The following is a 19,363-nucleotide window of genomic DNA, read 5'->3' on the forward strand; positions in this document are numbered from 1 at the left end:
AATTAAAATCCAAATGCTTATCATTATTCCAACGGCTATATTTTGATCTAACGATTATAATTAATTGACGATTTTATTTTGAAATATTAAATCCAAATGCGACAATATAATTATTTTGAAATATAATTAAAACCGAGTAACTCATCTAATTATTAAAACCGAGTTTCTTATTTTAATAAATAAATCCGAGTAACCAATTAATACAAGTCGAGTAACCAATTAATACAAGTAACTCATCTAATTCCGAGTAACCGATTAATAAAAACCGAGTAACTCATCTAATTCTGAGTAACCAATTAATAAATATCGAGTAAGTACTTTCATGCAGAAATACATAGTGCATTGAAAATGTAGTATTTTTATTATTTATTAATTGTTCCACCAATCAAATTTGGACACATAGGAGGTCACAAAGGTCGTCAATTTTATTCAAGTATGGTCACAAATTGACCTTTGGTCACAAATTATCCCATTTGGTCACCAATTAACTACCTTAATTAACTCACTAACCATGATCAAGCAAAATCATGACCACGCAATTGACTTTGCTCAGGGATGGTCTAATTGTGAAGGATGTCAAGGAAATGATAGAAGAGCTAAGGGAGACCTTTAAACAAGGAAGAACTAAGAGCTTTGCATGGAGAAAAGCACAACTTGAAGGTCCTTTGAAGATGATTATTGAACAAGAAAATAAGTGTTTTCAAGCACTTTATTATGATGTTGGTAAGAGTAAGGTTGAAGCCTACAAGGATGAGGTACATCTCCTTATTCAATCATTCAACATGGTTTTGGCTCCGTGATTTAGCTATTTTTGCTTGTAACAAAAAGGTACTTGTGATTCTAGCAGTCACCTTCCCTTTTTACATTGTTTTAACCGATTGTGTGATGTCGTCACAAGCTTGTGACAGGTCACAAATAAGATTTTGCCATCATGATTTCGTATATTTTATTCTGATGTCAATTGATTTACGACTGTGAATCTGGGATCTATTATATCTATGATATCTTCGCGTTATTAACCATTAGGCTAAGTCATTTTATTATAGTGGATGTTTAGTCATTTTTAATTTTTCGGTCTCTCATTTTCCCCTCTCGTTTCGTCATTTCTTAAGTAAAACGACTTATCTTTCAAGATAATATTGTTGGACCTTTAGTCCTAATTAATTGTTTTGATAATGACAGTAATGATTTGTATGTGGACTTAATATATAAACATATGCGTGTAATTGTGTGCTTAAGTCTTTATTTAGAAAGGAACAATTACAATGACGCAAGCTTGAAGTTTGGACCAAGGAGGTACAACTTCAAATATACTTGATCGATGTTTTCAAGAGAGATCAAGATTGGAAATCAACCACGAGACTCAAGATGAGAAACTTGTGAAGAGACGATTCGTTTACTGAAGATCTACTGAAGATTAGATAGTATAGGTCGTCATCCGGTAATGGTTTTACTTTGTTTGATTTAAAGGTTAGTGAAGTTATGACCTAATAGACATAACTTCATTACTAGACAAAAATGATGCGTTAATTTTTGGAAAATATATTTTTAATGGTTTATAAAAATAAGAGAGTATTTATTTTAATTGGAATTAATTAATTAGAATTTAAGTTAAATAAACTATTTGTTTGTAACACGATATTTATATCGTCATGCAACCTAGGGGTTTAACTAAATTCTATCTCGATTTGTTGCGGGCTATAGAAGCAAGAATGGACCGAAGGAGGCCTTGGGCCGGCCGAACCCTAGGGACGCCGAAACCCTAGGTGGCCGAACCCTAGGAGGCCGAACCCTAGGAGACCAAACTCCATTCCTTTGCTCCTTACTTGTTCTTCAAGTTTTATTTTTCCAGAACATTCCTATGCCCTAATTCCAGAACATTCCAAACCCTAATTCACTCTACTATAAATACTCTCATTCATTCAACATTAATTGTTGACACACACATCTACAAATTTCAAGAGAGAAAAATATTTTAAGCAAAAATCATTTGAGCTTTAATTCTTATTTTCCAAATTTGCTTATACAAAAATTACGCATCAAATTTGTCAATCACTCAAAGAAAAATCGTTATAGGATATTAAATACACAAGGATAGTATACTCACTCGCATAACGTGAGATTAGTATTTGTCGTTGTATTTTTCTTATTAACGTAAGAGCAACCTAGAGTATTTAGCGATACTCAATCTGAGTTATAATCATATAGTTGATTATACGAGTGGATTGATAATTTTTGTAATCCGGAGAAAGGTACTAAAAATTATTAATCGAGAATAGTGGACGTAGGTTTCGACTTGTGAAACTGAACCACTTCAAAATCCTGTGTGTCTCTCTTTCTCTCTCTCTTTATTATTGTTATTTCGATTTTGCATTTATTGTTAATAATTTAATTAGTTGATTTTAATCAATAAAATCAAGTAATTAATTTATATCATATATTTCGAAAAAGCGGTCATCGTTTTTAATACTCAATTCACCCCCTCTTTCGTATTCGATCAATAGACTCCACAATTGGTATCGAGCCTCGTGCTCTTGATAGCCTAACACTTCGAGTTGATCGTTTTTTTGTAGTCTATTTATCGTCTTTTCCGCTGCATTTATTTTTTATCAAATGGATTCCAAACACCTAAAGTGTCCTATATTCAATGGGAAGAACTATGGTTTATGGAAAAATATGATGACCCATTTCATTAAAGGAAACGACCGGGAGTGTTGGTTGATTATCAAGAATGGTCCGAATAAGATCTTACTTGCAACCAAAAGAATGGCACTACCGTCGAAAAGAAAGAAGAAGACTATATTGAGGCGGATTATAAAAAGGCTGAGAAGAATTCAAAAGCAATAAGCTTATTGCAAAACGGTATGATTGCCACTGAATTCGATCGTTTCTCAATCAGTTCATCTGCCAAGGAAATATGGGATGGTCTAGAATTAGCCTATGAGGGAACCACTGTTGTCAAAAAGCAACGTATGGCATTACTAATGCGAAAATACGAGCTGTTTGCCATGGAGCAAAACGAGTCGTTGATAGCATGTCCTCTCGCTTTTCTAGCATCATCAATGAGCTAAAAATTTAGGAAGAACTTTTGACTCAGAGGAAATTGCTAGAAAAATACTCGAAAGTATGTCTCAGATGGAGACATAAAGTATCTATCATAGAAGAATGTAAGGACCTAACTTCATTATCCTATCGAGCTACTCGGAACCTTAATGGCTCACGAGATTACTCGAATCGGGATGAGGAGGAAGTTGGCACAAGCAAAAAGATGGCCTTACAAGCTGAGTCTAGCAAAGTTGATGATTCTTCAGATATTGAAGATGAAACTGTATTGTTTGTTAAACGTCTTAGGAAAAAGCCCTTCTTTCAAAATCAAAATAAGACAAACAACAAATCAAAGCAAACCCCTAAGAAATCGTTTGAGTCAAAAGGGTCTTTCTCTAATCGTGGATGCTTCAAGTGTGGTGATGATAATCACATTATCAAATATTGCCCTACATGGAAGAAAATTAAAGACAAAAACCAACGTGACAAAACAAAGAGAGAATTCAAGCAAGTTATGATGGCATACTGTTGGGGAGACTTGGACTATGAAGATGGCGAATCCGAAGATGAAGAAGAAACTGCCAACGTCTGTCTAAGTAGCGTCAGTCTTGACCTATTATCCGAAAGCGACAATGAAACCAATGCTTCAAATGCTGAGAAGTGTCTTGTTGGAAATTCAGATTCAGATTCAGAGGATGAAGAGGTAAATTATCTTGAACTTAAAAAGCGTGTTAAGAAACTTTCTAAGGATAATTTAATTAAGTGTTGTGAACATTCCCTTGATCATTGTCATGAACAAAGTCTAGAGTTAAGAGACCTTAAGGAACAGATTTTAGATATTGCTGAGGAAAACCAACTTCTGAAAGCCAACGCCAAAAAGCTCAAATCTAAAGTTATGGCTACTCCAGCTACAACTTCAGATATGACAAATGCTGAGAAGAATGCTCTTGAATTAAAAGTTAAGGCTAGTGATGCCACAACTTCAGAGCTTAAACTTAACATTATGAATCTTCAAGCTAAAGTTACGGCTAGTGATGCCATAACTTCAGAGCTTAAACACAACATTAAGCATCTTCAAGCTAAAGTTACAGCTAGTGATGCTATAACTTCTGAGTTGAAGAAAGTCAATGAGATTTTAAAAGATGAGCTTAATGGCAAAGATAGTGTGGTTTCCGAACACAAGAGAGAAATTGTATTTCTCTCTAAGCAATTGGATGAAACTAGCAAAAGTATGTCTCAACTCAAGGTACAACATGAAAAAGAGAAACGTATCTTGAATGAACGTTTTGATAAATTTCGTGAAGACTTTGGGAAAGGTAGCTCTTCCAAGGATTCGAATGTAGATCATTCAAAATGTGGAAAAGAAATTGAGTCCTTGAAAGAATTACTTTTACATGCTCGAAAAGTTCATGATAAGTGGGAAGGAAGCACAAAGGTTCTAAACTTCCTTCTTGAACAATCGACAATAACATGAAGATGGGACTTGGTCATGAATGCTATAGCCGTAGAGACCATGATAAATGCAAATCCAATCCTTCCGAAAATGATTTGAAAAAAGAAAATACGTTAATCTTCCGAATACTTGATTTGCAACTACTGTGGCTCTACTGGACATATACAAGTCAATTGTGTCAAACTTGCTTGGGATAAGAAAAAGAATGTTGAAACTGTTAAGACTTGTGATTTCATAGTGGAAGATGATCTCTCTACTATAGATAAACCTAACGACAATGAAGAACGCAATAATGAGTTTAGATGGACTTATGATATGGCTTTCGATTACTCATCTGTTCCTTCCAAATCAAACAAAATAAATGAGAATCAAAAGCATACATTCAAGCCTAAAGTTCATAACCCTAAACCTAAAGCGTCTCATGAAGGTACTAGACCTAAAGCCACTTTCGATAGAACAAAACCTAGAGTACCTTATGTTCCGATTTTTAGACAAAGACCAAGACAACCCAATGTTAAAGCCAAAAGAATAATAAGACAAGTATGGGTTAGAAAGGATCAAATATATAGAATTACTAACCATAAAGGACCCAACTTAGCTTGGGTACCTAAAAGTTGTATTTGATTCATTTGCAGGTAGAAGTGAAAGAAAATAATCTATGGTATCTCGACAGTGGATGCTCGAGAGACATGACAGGAGACAGAAATCTTTTTCTTTCACTAGAGCCCTTCTTTGGTGGCAAGGTTACCTTTGGAGATAACAAGAAGGGTATGATTATTAGAGTAGGAAAAATTGGAATTTTAACCTCTCATTCAATCGATAAAGTATATCTGGTAAGTGGTCTTAAACATAATTTACTTAGTATTTCTCAATTATGTGACAAGGGAAATAGAGTTGTTTTTCATGCCGATGTTTGTCGTATCATAATTGAAGGTACTACTAATGTTTTACTTGAGGGTCACCGTATGAGGAATGTGTATATGATTGACTTAAATGTTGTCAATACAAATTCCTTTGCGTGTATGAAAGTAACTTCCGATGAGTCTTGCCTGTGGCACAAGAGGTTTGCACACATTAGTCCAACTATTTTAAAGAAACTTAAGTCCATGGATTTAGTTGAAGGCTTGCCCTCAATTAAATTCGAGCAAGAGACAATGTGTGACTCATGTGCCCGCTGCAAACATGTTAGATCCTCTTTTAAACCTAAGAGAATAGTTAGCACTAAACGACCACTTGAGATGGTACACATGGATTTATGTGGACCTATGAGAGTTAGAAGCCGTGGTGGATCAAAGTATGTATTTGTTCTAGTCGATGATTACTCAAGGTATGTCTGGCCAATCTTTCTTTCCTCTAAAGATGAAACTTTCGATGAATTTGTGGTATTAATGAAGCTTGCCCAAAATAGATTTGATAATAAGCTTATTTCGATTCGGACGGATCACGGCACGGAATTTGATAATCAATTATTTATAGAATATTGTAGGGAAAATGGTGTGGGGCATAACTTCTCCGCACCACGTACCCCACAACAAAATGGTGTCGTGGAACGTATGAATCGAACCCTAGAGGATATGGCCCGTACTATGCTTTTGTGTAGTGGCCTTCCTAGAAGCTTTTGAGCAGAAGCTGTTAGTACCGCATGCTATGTGCATAATAGAGCTATGATCCGACCCATTTTGAAAAAGACTCCCTATGAACTTTTAAGTGGGAGAAAACCCAATATATCACATCTCCGTTGCTTCGGGAGGAAATGCTTTGTTCACAATAATGGAAAAGAAAATTTAGGAAAATTTGACCTCCGAAGTGATGAAGCTGTTTTTCTGGGATATTCGGATCATAGTAAAGCTTACAAAGTGTTCAATAAAAGAACCTTGCGCATAGAAGAAAGTGTTCATGTTCGCTTTGACGAAGATAATGTGTTTGATAAAGCTGAACAGGAAGAAGAGGATCCAGATGAGCCCGATTTCTTTCTAGCAAGAAATGAGCCTTTAAATGAAGATGAAGATATTCAAGGTATCAATGATGAACTAGAAAATTCTGCAAATAATCCTAAGAGAAGTGATGAGTCCATAGTTAATGATACTATCGTCCCTTCCTTGGATAAAGAAAGAGATCTTGAAGTTATACCTAATGATGTTGTAACTTCCGATCCAAATCATGATATTTCTAATGAAGTTAGTGATGCTTCTGAAGAAAATCCCGAGTCCATCTCAGGGGGAACAAATCATGATTCTTCGTCTGCAGATGATGCTAGTCCATCAAATGATAATGAGCCTAGAGTTCTAAAAAAATGGAAACATCAAAGCTCCCACCCTTTGGACAAAATCCTAGGGGATCTAGAGCAAGGCATTAAAACTAGAAGGTCCTTGAATAATTTCTGCTCGTTCTTTTCGTTTCTATCAACTATTGAACCTACCAATATTAAAGAAGCTCTTGCTGAACCTGATTGGATAACCGCTATGCAAGATGAGCTTCAACAATTCGAACGCAATAAGGTATGGCACTTAGTGCCACGACCTAGTGATCGAACTGTTATTGGTAGTAGATGGGTGTTTAGAAACAAATTGGACGATACAGGACTTATTACAAGAAACAAGGCACGACTAGTTGTCCAAGGCTACAATCAACAGGAAGTGATCGATTATGACGAGACCTTTGTACCTGTAGCGAGACTTGAGGCTATACGTTTCATTATTGCCTTTGCTGCTCATAAAGGAATGAAACTGTTCCAAATGGACGTTAAGACAGCATTTCTTAATGGTTATTTGGAGGAAGAAGTCTATGTAGAACAACCTCCCGGATTTTTAGATAGCAAGTTTCAAAACCACGTCTATAAATTAGACAAAGCTTTATATGGTTTGAAACAAGCTCTAAGGGCATGGTATGACAGATTATCCAAGTTTTTGTTACAAAATAATTTTACAATAGGATCTGTCGATAAAACCTTGTTCCTTAAATTCGAGGGTTCTAATTTACTTGTTGTACAAATTTATGTAGACGATATTATATTCGGTTCTACTAATGAAAAATTGTGCAAGTATTTTTCTGATCTAATGACTTCTGAGTTTGAAATGAGCATGATGGGAGAACTGAAGTACTTTCTAGGCTTACAAATTCAACAAACAAAGGATGGTATAAAGATACACCAACAGAAATATATCAAGGAACTAATCCGAAAGTTCGGTATGGAAAATGCAAAATCATACGATACACCTATGGTACCTGAAAAGAAGATGACTATAGATGAACATGGTAAGTGTGTCGATGAGACTACATATCGAGGTATGATTGGTTCACTTTTATATTTAACTGCAAGTCGTCCTGATATAATGTTTAGCGTATGTGTCTGTGCTCGATTTCAATCGTGCCCTAAAGAATCACATATGATTGCAGTTAAACGTATTTTGAGATATTTAATTGGTACATCTAATTTATACTTATGGTATCCACTTGAGTGTAATTTCGATCTAGTAGGATATTCGGATGCGATTATGCGGGATGTTCTTTAGATAGGAAAAGCACTTCTGGGTATGCAACGTTTGTTGGACCTTGTATTATCACATGGGGATCAAAGAAGCAAAATTCAGTTGCAATGTCTCTTCTGGGGTTGAGCCGAGTATGTATCTCATGGGGATCGGTATGTTCTCAATTACTTTGGTTAAAGCAACAACTATGTGATTATGGTATAAATGTAGGTCGTATGCCTATTATGTGTGACAATACGAGTGCTATAGTAATTTCTAAGAACCCCCCCAGACTCGAGGACCAAACATATAGATATTCGACACCATTTTCTACGGGATCATGTAGAGAAAGGCAACATTTTACTTGAATTTTGTAGTACTGAAAGGCAATGGGCTGATATCTTGACTAAGGCATTAGCTAGAAAACGCTTTGAGTTATTGAGACTTGAGATTGGTTTAATTAGTGATAATTAAATCCGTCATAATTATGTCCGGGAACCTCGAATGACCGCTAGGAAGATAAGATTGTACGATTGTGTCCGTATATTTTTGTTGCAAGTTTAATTATGTTAAATAATATTTATTTTACGTGTTATATCTTGCTTATGTGTATGGTAGTATTTTAAATTCTGCATAATCACATTTCCTTACAAAAATCGACAAAATCTACAATAAACTGCCTTAATATAATAAAGATATTTCTATCTTATTATATTCCTACACAAATCCTGCACAAACTCCATCTCAAGATTTTCTTTCCTAATCTTACATTTAATAGGAGATAATACCGAAAAAAAAAGAAAAAAAAAAAAGAGGAAGGTGCGAAAAAAAAAGGAAAAACGCACGAAAAAAAAAAAAGAAGGAAAGTGCCGTGAAAAAAAAAAGGGCACGAAAAAAAAAAAAAGGGAAAGATGCCGGAAAAAAAAGGGAAAGGCATTAAAGAATTTAAGGAAATTGGTATTATTTTCTATCTTTTAGGAATCCTATTCTTACCTAAACTCAAATTCCTTATGCTATATATACCCCTTCAATCTCTCCATAATTCTCATCAATTCTAATCCTCTAAACCCTAATTATCTTTTACTACTATCTTCAATTTTAATAATGACTAATCAACCTACAACCCGTTTTCAATCAAAGAAACATGTTGTTATTAGAAAGAAGGTAAGCCAATCACCGCCTCGAACTCGCTCCACCTCACCGGCCGAACCCCCTCGCTCCCCACGATCCTTCGTCGACCAACCCGCCAACCTCACCAAGCGACGAAAATTGTTTAAGGGTAAGGGAAAGACGGTTTCGGAAATTGAGGTAAGTTCAAAGACTGAATACTATAAACTTCAAGATGGTTCTTCACGAGTTCTTTACGCACAGCATATGGATGATTACACCAACAATGGACTGAATAATCTTAGACTAACTCAAGTAGAAAGAAGAGATGTCAATCAAGTTGCTCAATATCGCATTCACGCAGGACGAGTATATTTGATTGATTGGTTAAAGAAATACAAAGCACTTGGGTTTTTCAGAAATTTTCTCAAAGATCAAGGATGGGAAAATATTGTTGCTGTAAGTGGTCCTGTCTTTCCTATTGAGGTATATCAATTTTATGATTCTGTTCATCTTAAGGAAGGAAATTTGTTTGCTGTGATTAATGAGACTTCCATAAAAGTCTCTCCTGGTGATTTCTGCGACTTGGCTCGAGTTCCTGCAGGAGGAACTGAGATCAATCCAAGCGTAGAATGGGGAGGTGTGTCACCTGAAAAAAGGTTGATAGTGAAACGGTATTTCAAACAAGATGCAACTTCGTCTGAGACTATCTTAACTGCGAAGTTGTCGCCAAAATTGAGGTTCTTTTTGAACTTTCTTTGGAATACCATTGTTCCTCGAAAAGAAGGTAGAGATAAATTCGGGGCACATGAGATGATTATTATGAAGGCTTGGCTTGAAGGAGAAAAGGTTAGTCTACCCTTGCTTGTGTTTCATAAAATTATACAAGCTAGTGTAACGGCTAAGATGGATGATTTCGCTTCTACTTTAAGTTTGCCTTATGGGAATTGGATATCTCGAATTTTAGAGAAGAAAGGAGTAATTGGGAAGCATAGTTATGGAGTTATCACTAATGACGAGATGAGCGATCTTTACCTATCTTATATGAAGCTCGTTATTAATGGCAACGAATTAGGTTTTGAGACAAAAGGAGATAAAGGAGAAAAAGAAGGAAAAAGCAATGTGAGTTTTGATATGTTGGATTCAAAGATGGATTCAAACTTTACTTCTATTCTTGGACGGATTAATGAACAAGGCAAGAAATTGGAAGAATTGTTTGACCTAATTAAAAAGGAAAGGAGATTTGATACTAGTGGACCAAGTGAAATTAGCCCGGCTCGTCTAAATACCGTGTTGTCACAGTTTGATACACGCCTCGAAAGTGTTTTTAAAGCCGCCGTACGAACTCACTCCGAGTCTACTCAAATAAAGGAAGGTATGGCTAGTTTGGTTAAGTTTGGTGATGATCTTTTGCAATCTGGGAAGGAGATGAGGTCTGAGATGCAAACTATATATGAAGCAGTTAAAGCAATGACTTTGAGGATTGGTAACTTTGATACTCGATTGACTGCCCAAGCTGCACTCCTAGACCATTGTCATGCGCGACTCGAAGACTTGGAAAACCGCACCCGACCTAGGTCCAACCCGCCAAGCCCACGCTACCCTTGACCATCTTGCCCTAATCCATTCAACCTAGCCTTATCTTTTTAATTCCTTTGCTCACAATAAAAATCCATTCTTATGGATATTAGCTTTTTTAATTCTGCATTATTCCTTTTGTGATTGCAAGTTTATATTATTATTATGCTAATTAAGAACTAGATTGCGTTTAATATAATATGTTTTTCATGATTAATTCTTGTCTCATAATATATTATTCTGGTCGTTTTATGTTTGTTCTTATCTTTTCAATGATGCCAAGAGGGGGAATTGGTTTTATGATTTGCGACCGTCTCAAAGTTAATTCTCTCATGGCGTTCTATAGTTATAACTTTGAAGAGATCATTAGTTTCTGCGCTCAACTGTTCTATATTTTGGGAAGTATTATGTTGAGGGGGAACTAGACTTAGACACAAATCATAGGAGACTTGTCATCATCAAAAAGGGGGAATTTGTTGGACCTTTAGTCCTAATTAATTGTTTTGATAATGACAGTAATGATTTGTATGTGGACTTAATATATAAACATATGCGTGTAATTGTGTGCTTAAGTCTTTATTTAGAAAGGAACAATTACAATGACGCAAGCTTGAAGTTTGGACCAAGGAGGTACAACTTCAAATATACTTGATCGATGTTTTCAAGCGAGATCAAGATTGGAAATCAACCACGAGACTCAAGATGAGAGACTTGTGAAGAGACGATTCGTTTACTGAAGATCTACTGAAGATTAGATAGTGTCGTCATCCGGTAATGGTTTTACTTTGTTTGATTTAAAGGTTAGTGAAGTTATGACCTAATAGACATAACTTCATTACTAGACAAAAATGATGCGTTAATTTTTGGAAAATATATTTTTAATGGTTTATAAAAATAAGAGAGTATTTATTTTAATTGGAATTAATTAGAATTTAAGTTAAATAAACTATTTGTTTGTAACACGATATTTATATCGTCATGCAACCTAGGGGTTTAACTAAATTCTATCTCGATTTGTTGCGGGCTATAGAAGCAAGAATGGACCGAAGGAGGCCTTGGGCCGGCCGAACCCTAGGGAGGCCGAAACCCTAGGTGGTCGAACCCTAGGAGGCCGAACCCTAGGAGGCCAAACTCCATTCCTTTGCTCCTTACTTGTTCTTCAAGTTTTATTTTTCCGTGAACATTCCTATGCCCTAATTCCAAAACATTCCAAACCCTAATTCACTCTACTATAAATACTCTCATTCATTCAACATTAATTGTTGACACACACATCTACAAATTTCAAGAGAGAAAAATATTTTAAGCAAAAATCATTTGAGCTTTAATTCTTATTTTCCAAATTTGCTTATACAAAAATTACGCATCAAATTTGTCAATCACTCAAAGAAAAATCGTTATAGGATATTAAATACACAAGGATAGTATACTCACTCGCATAACGTGAGATTAGTATTTGTCGTTGTATTTTTCTTATTAACGTAAGAGCAACCTAGAGTATTTAGCGATACTCAATCTGAGTTATAATCATATAGTTGATTATACGAGTGGATTGATAATTTTTGTAATCCGGAGAAAGGTACTAAAAATTATTAATCGAGAATAGTGGACGTAGGTTTCGACTTGTGAAACTGAACCACTTCAAAATCCTGTGTGTCTCTCTTTCTCTCTCTCTTTATTATTGTTATTTCGATTTTGCATTTATTGTTAATAATTTAATTAGTTGATTTTAATCAATAAAATCAAGTAATTAATTTATATCATATATTTCTAAAAAGCGGTCATCGTTTTTAATACTCAATTCACCCCCCCCCCTCTTTCGTATTCGATCAATAGACTCCACAAATATATATCCGACTTTCTAATTGGTATAGGCATGAGCCTTCAAAAAAGCACTTTTAGCACTTTCCCCCGTTTTCCCAAGTATAAAGTCCCTATTTAATTATGTATAAAGGGCTTAGTATGCTCTAACATTATGTAATTGCATCTTTTTCTACTGTTAAAAAAAAAAATCCCTATTTAATTTTGGTCGTAAGTATATTTGGTTACTTGTTCAATTTGTCTTTAGTTGTTTATTTAACTTTGATCTTTTTATTGGTGTAGAATTGTAGATCAATTACCCAAAACTGATCTAATCAGCAAAATAATACTCCGTCGCAGCAAAGGAAAATTATCCACATACGTACAGTAGTAGGCTAGTAGCCTAGTAGAGAGTACATATATACGATCGAGACGAACATAAAGCCAACGACAGGTATGAGGTATGAGGTATGAGTGAATTAATTAGTTGAGTGTCAATTTGTTAGATCGGACCAGTGAAGAAATGTATTCAATATGCATTAAGTTGCTTGAAGAACTGGATGACTCCCAAAAAGGTACGTACGCCCACTTATTAATCATCCATCAAACATATTAATTACGTCACAAAATCTCATTGAAGACGGGCGATATCCGTCACAAGCTTGTGACGGATACCGTTTCCTCTCACAAAATGCCCATTTAAGAGGTGAGTGGGAAGCACATAGGGGTGCCCCACCTTGTCCCCTCTCCCTTTTTTGTAAGAGGTCACAAGCTTGTGACGGGATTAGCCCGTCACAAGCAAGACTAGCTGTAATTAGGTATACATTATCACTCATTAGTTATAATTAATTTTTTTTTTTTTTTTGCTGTCATCATCATTATATTACTGAAGGCCCCTTCTCAGCTGGCAGTATGAGAATCCAGAAAATTCATTTTAGAGCCCTCTCATTAAAAGGGTAGAATCGTCCACAAAATCACACAACTCAATAGTTTAATAGAAAATAAAAGGGCAAAATAGTCTATTACCGTTTTATCCCAATAATACCCCAGTCAGTCGGTCATTGCCCACAGAGTACAATTTTCGAAAAGAAGCGTGTATATTCAGAAAAGTTCCTAAAAATTCTACCTACCCTCTCACCATTATTATCCCCGTAAATCTATTCTTTCACTCTTCTCAAAACTAATACAGTAATTTCAATTCACAAGAATTTCTAATACTCTCCAACTTCCAGATCTCCAACAATCCACTCCCAAATTTTTTGATCTTATGCCGCATAATCCATCAAGGCTAACATTCGACTCAGTGAGCAGTGACCCGTCATAAGCAGGTAATTGTAAAAATGTGTGCTTTTTGGAGGTTTTTTTTTGGAATTTAATGAGTTAGTGTATTTGTTTGTGTTGATTGTTGCTAGATAGTGGCTAATTTCGGTGCAAAGTTTAGCATAGTCGTATAGGAAAGGATGTTATTTGATGGCTGCATTGCACTTTGTTCATTCGTTTATCGGGTTAATTTTTCGGGTAGGCTAAGAAAGTCTGGTGGGTGAAGAGATTAGAGATGTGAAGGTTTTGACTATAAAGTGTCGAAGAAAGTAACAATCTTCCAATCGGGCAGCTCCAATAAATTAGAAAACAACATGTTTGCCATTGTGTATTGTTTTGTTTCCTCATCCTGCCTCAATCTCTCCATCTTTCCTTGAACTACATCCTACCTCCACCTCTCCATTGGGTTGGTTGTGCGTTTCGTATACTCTAGGGTGGTTTGCGATTACAATGTTGATATTGTAGTATTATTCTCAATTCTTTTTATTAATCATGGTAAGACGATCTAACTTCTTTTACTACATCTTTTCTTATCACTGCTACTGCTTTTTTTTTGGGTGACTTTTGTTACTGCTCTTTAATTTTGGTTATTATCGATTCTGTATGTGTATGTTATTGGCTCGGGCTGCAGATTCTTGAGTACAAAATTTTTTACGACCTTATAATGCGACTTGATTTTATTTTCCTTTTATAAGTTGAGAGTTGAGACAATCGGATACTAGCTGTTATATAAATCTACATTAATATTTTCTGCTAATTTTATCCTTCCTTCTATTCGTTTTTTAGTTAATCATGTAACTTTGAACATATAAGGAACAATATTTTCTGATTTCGTGGGTTTTACGGGATCAAGTTACAATATTTGAAGTTTAACACTACCGTATTCTGAGACAGTATAAGCATGGCAGCATTTATAGTGTATTAACCGAGTTAAAGGAAGAGTTGTAAATTTTGTGATGATGTCTCAAACCATGTTTAATGCTATGCTTAAAACTATTCTACCTTTTGACTTTAGATAAACAAAATAAACATTTTGATGATGTTCTGAACCTGGAATTTGATGTATCATTTGAATCTGTTTTAATATATTTTAAATTTTTCATTAGACAATAGACATCCTTGATTCGACGGATTATTGATTACTCCCTTTGTTTCGGCCATTTATTTACCTTTTATATTTGGGAAATATCGGTATACCTCCCTTATAATTAAGGATTATAACGAATTTATTATGATGAATACGAGTCATAAAATAAATTACATAAACAAAATAGTAGAGAATTAAGAAATAACCTTCGGTCCTAGCTAATATGGCCTATGAACAATATCGCAATGATATTCTCCTATCAGTTGCACCCAAGATGATATGAGATATGCCTATGTTCTTTGCTAGAATCGATCCCCAATTAACTGATTAATTTTTAGGATTTTTTGTGTATTTTGATGAGAGTGTGCTCGGTTAGAATTAGGTTAGAAAATGATGTACCTCTCACCTACTTAAACCGTGTATTAGGTGAGTAATAGGGTAGATTTTCTTTTCTAATTTTTCGGCCCATTTCAACCGAAACAATAAGAGGATATTTCTTCTTATTTTCGGTTTTTTTCACCTACCAAAATAAGGTGATTAAATCTTCTTATTTTTGGTAGTTTACAAAATGTATATAAAAAGTATTATTTATAAATTGTCATTTAATTAATTCCGTATTAATAAGTCTACACACAACAGCTTGCAGTCGATTTATTAATGCCGGTCTGTAATAATTTATTATGACAATATCGTATAATAAAATTTAATTATAAATATCGCATATTTATAATTAGCTAATTAAATATAACCGATTACATTTAATTACGAATTAACATATTAATTCGTCCAAGCTAACATTATATACATTAATTAAATATAACTTATTATATTCAATTTACGAATTGACAGATTAATTGCTCTCCTAATATTATTTAATCGGCATTAAATAATCGTCTCATCAACACGTTGACTAACTGTTTAGTCAATTATATGAACTAACCTTTTAGTCATATAAGGCATCAATGTGATTACATTTCCATAATCACATCTCTCAAACACATCCTTTAGGTGTGACTTTTAGGAACCAGTTGATCACCGCCATCAGTATGATAATAACGTTAAACTTTCTAGCAAGCCAACCGTTATTAAGTAATCGTTAATCAACTGATAAAATACGAAGTATACCCTTGTGAACCTATAAGAGATTTATAATGTTATCACACTAATTTGTGGAGGACACAAGCTCCAACAAAATCCTACTTGTCCTCACAAGTGTATGTGCGATAACCGATTCTCATATCCTAAAATTTCTCCCACTCAATGTAAAACAATTTGCAAAATCCGTATTCACAAAGGTCGTATTTTACAAGTGATCTGTATTGACACGTCTGTCGCGTACCTGTCAAAAATAAAACCTAACGGTCTCAACTAAAAATGTAGTAGAGGCAGTCGAGTATCGAATCCTCAGGGAGGTAATGAAACTACAGCTATCTATTTCTAATCCTATGGTAACAATGGGGGTTGATTGAATTTTTGGTTCTAACTACGGAGTAAAAGGAAGAGAAATAAAGCAGATAGCAGTAAAGGCAATAAAACGATTTAAAACTATCAATAAGAGAGGAACATGTCGGGAATTCGGTTCACTACGGTAGTACAACAACTTAGCAGTAAAATGACTCGGATTTAACTAATGTGAGACGGATATTAGAAGGTCCTTTCGGTCCACTTCCCACCCTAAAATACCACTAACTTAACTTTCGTCCTCATTAGGGTAGTCTCTTTTTTATAGCAGGCCTATTTAGTCCAATCTTTCGATCCAGGATTAATTGTAGCCAATTTAATGGGTGACATAGAAGCGTGCACTCAACTAGGTCGGTGATTACGCTTATATTGCTATAGTGACATGGTCTCTTAGTCAATTCGTCTAACTCATTCACTACGTCGTCATTATTCTACCGCAGATCCCCTAATCCCAACATGAAGAGGTTTAGCTACTCATATTCATAACTAATCTAACAAAGACATAAAATTCCAAAGAAAGACATAACGAAATAATAATAAAATGCGATGACGAAAATTAGGGCAAGGAAGAACAAATGCATAAACAATAATTAAAGGCAACAAGAAAGGTTAATTATTATTAAGAGAAGGAAGAGATTACAATCTAAGCAATCCGGCGTAAAGAACAACGAAATCCGAGTGAAATAATCCCAAAGCGAAAGCAACGTAAGAGTAACAGTAGGTTTTCTAATGTGAATGATAGTAAGGAAACTAGTAAAGGAATAGTAAAAGTGATTAAGTAAAAAGTGAATGCCAATAACCTAGTAAAACATAGGTTAAATAGCCGAAACCCCTAAGTGTTTATGCGGAAATAAAACATGGACTAATTAAGCCCACGGAGTCAAAATCCTCTCGATCGAGCAAGCAAAACCACTCGATCGACCAATGTCTCAACAGAAGGCCCTCGATCGAGCAACAGGTCACTCGATCGAGGCCTGGATCATGTGCATCTTACTCGATCGAGTAAGGAATAGCTCGATCGAGTCTTGGGAAGCTTAGGGGCCATTCGATAGACCACAAAACAACTCGATAGACCACTTGACAGCTCGATAGACCACCTGGGTCTTCAATTCAGCTCGCGTCTTCACCAAAATACCTCGTAATGCGTGCAACAACACTTCTAAGTGCAACATCTCACTCTGGGACAATCCCGTCTCCTCTAAATGCATGCAAAAAGGGTGGAAAAGAGCATGGTTCCGCTACTTCCGCGATCATACCTACAAAAAGGACAAAATACACCAAAGTAGCCAATTCGGGGCAAAATACTATAAAAACAGTATAGAAATGCATAGAAATACGTGCTGAAATAGGCTAAAAAGACTATACATTAGGCACGTATCATGTATCAAGAGTGGTTTCCCCGACTAGAGAGTAACTTAACTGATAAACGAATCATCATTCGAGTATGGCCATGCATTTTAGTTACAACTCCTCGAGTGGCCCTGAGAAATAACTATACCTGATAAGGGTTGGATATTTTCTTCAACTCGAATCCTGCAGATGTAAGCACAAAGATGAAATGACCCAGAAAAATCTACTTAGTCTCCGATTCTGGCGACCATGAGAAAGAAACCAAAGTCACCCAAAAACTGCTTTAATCTCAAGAGACAGTCGATAGTCAAAAGAATCGACTCTAGGAACACAATGGACGTCCAATCCACGACCTGGCACCGAATGTTTTTAAACATTTAAGACTCCATTACGTTGTCACAAAAATAATTGTCCTACGAGGTATCGTTATAACCCGTATTTGTGATCGATCAGCCAACTGTTTGACTTATGGCTCGTTGAACCAACCATCAATCAACTGCACAATATAATAGCCAGAGTTATCAGCTCATTAAGGCGATTACGGACCAAAACAAATATAATGTTATTCAGTTCACTTTGTGGCGTTCAATGTTGTCGGTACAATCCACATGAAAAACAAAATATTATAAAAACGATGAAGTTATAAATAGTATATGAAAAAGATAATGTATCAAATCCATAATCAACTACTACAACTCAGGAACACGTTTAATTCCCATGGAAATGACGTGCCCTTCATGCTTATCAAAATTCAACGGTTTAGTGAGAGGGTCCGCGATGTTATCATCCGAAACTATCTTGTCAATCACTATCTCTTCTTGCTCCACGTAATCACGGATCAGGTGAGCTTTCCGATGTACATGTCTATATTTGTTGCTAGACTTAGGTTCCTTAGCCTGGAAGATGGCACCTCTATTATCACAATAGATGGTGATCGGGTCATTCGAACTAGGAACTATTGTAAGTCCTTGTAAGAATTGACGCATCCATATATTTTCCCTAGCTGCTTCCGAAGCGGCATAGTACTCGGATTCAGTGGTAGAATCTGCAATAACACTCTGTTTGGAACTCTTCCAGCTGACCGCAGCACCATTAAGAGTAAAGACGAACCCGGACTGAGATTTTGAATCATCTCCATCCGTTTAGAAGCTAGCATCTGCGTAGCGATTGCGCATAGCTTAGTATCTCCTCCATAAGTCAATACCCTATCCTTAGTCCTCCGTAGGTACTTGAGGATGTTTTTAACAGCTATCCAGTGTGTTTCACCTGGATTCTTTTGGTACCGACTCGTCATACTCAATGCATATACCACGTCTGGACGTGTGCATATCATGGCATACATGATTGATCCTATTGCAGATGCATGTGGAACACCACTCATGCGCTCAATCCCTTCAGGCGTCCTGGTTGACTGAGACTTGCTCAACTGCATCCCAGACGTCATTGGAAGGTTCCCCTTCTTGGAGTTGGTCATGCTGAACCTTTCAAGAATCTTATCTAAATAAGACTCCTGACTAAGTGATAACGTCCGTCGTGATCTATCTCGGTAGATACGGATTCCCAATATGCGTTGTGCCTCACCCAGATCTTTCATCTGGAAATGGTTCTTCAACCATCCTTTAACCGAAGATAAGAGAGGAATGTCATTTCCAATCAAGAGTATGTCATCGACATACAATATCAAGAAAACAATCT

The 19,363-nt window shown here is 35.7% G+C and overlaps 1 long non-coding RNA gene across 1 annotated transcript in view; it reads left to right on the top strand.

Annotated features, from left to right (window-relative positions):
• The first annotated feature begins 583 nt into the window (after positions 1 to 583).
• Positions 584 to 19,363, top strand: part of LOC141630274 (uncharacterized) — a 29,723-nt gene continuing 10,943 nt past the window's right edge. Inside the window, exons 1-2 of the long non-coding RNA XR_012537467.1 lie at positions 584 to 755; positions 12,957 to 13,025. This is a non-coding gene — a long non-coding RNA (uncharacterized LOC141630274). The remainder of the gene's footprint in view (positions 756 to 12,956; positions 13,026 to 19,363) is intronic.

Source organism: Silene latifolia, chromosome Y, assembly GCF_048544455.1.
Source record: "Silene latifolia isolate original U9 population chromosome Y, ASM4854445v1, whole genome shotgun sequence".
In the NCBI taxonomy this organism is placed as follows: domain Eukaryota; kingdom Viridiplantae; phylum Streptophyta; class Magnoliopsida; order Caryophyllales; family Caryophyllaceae; genus Silene; species Silene latifolia.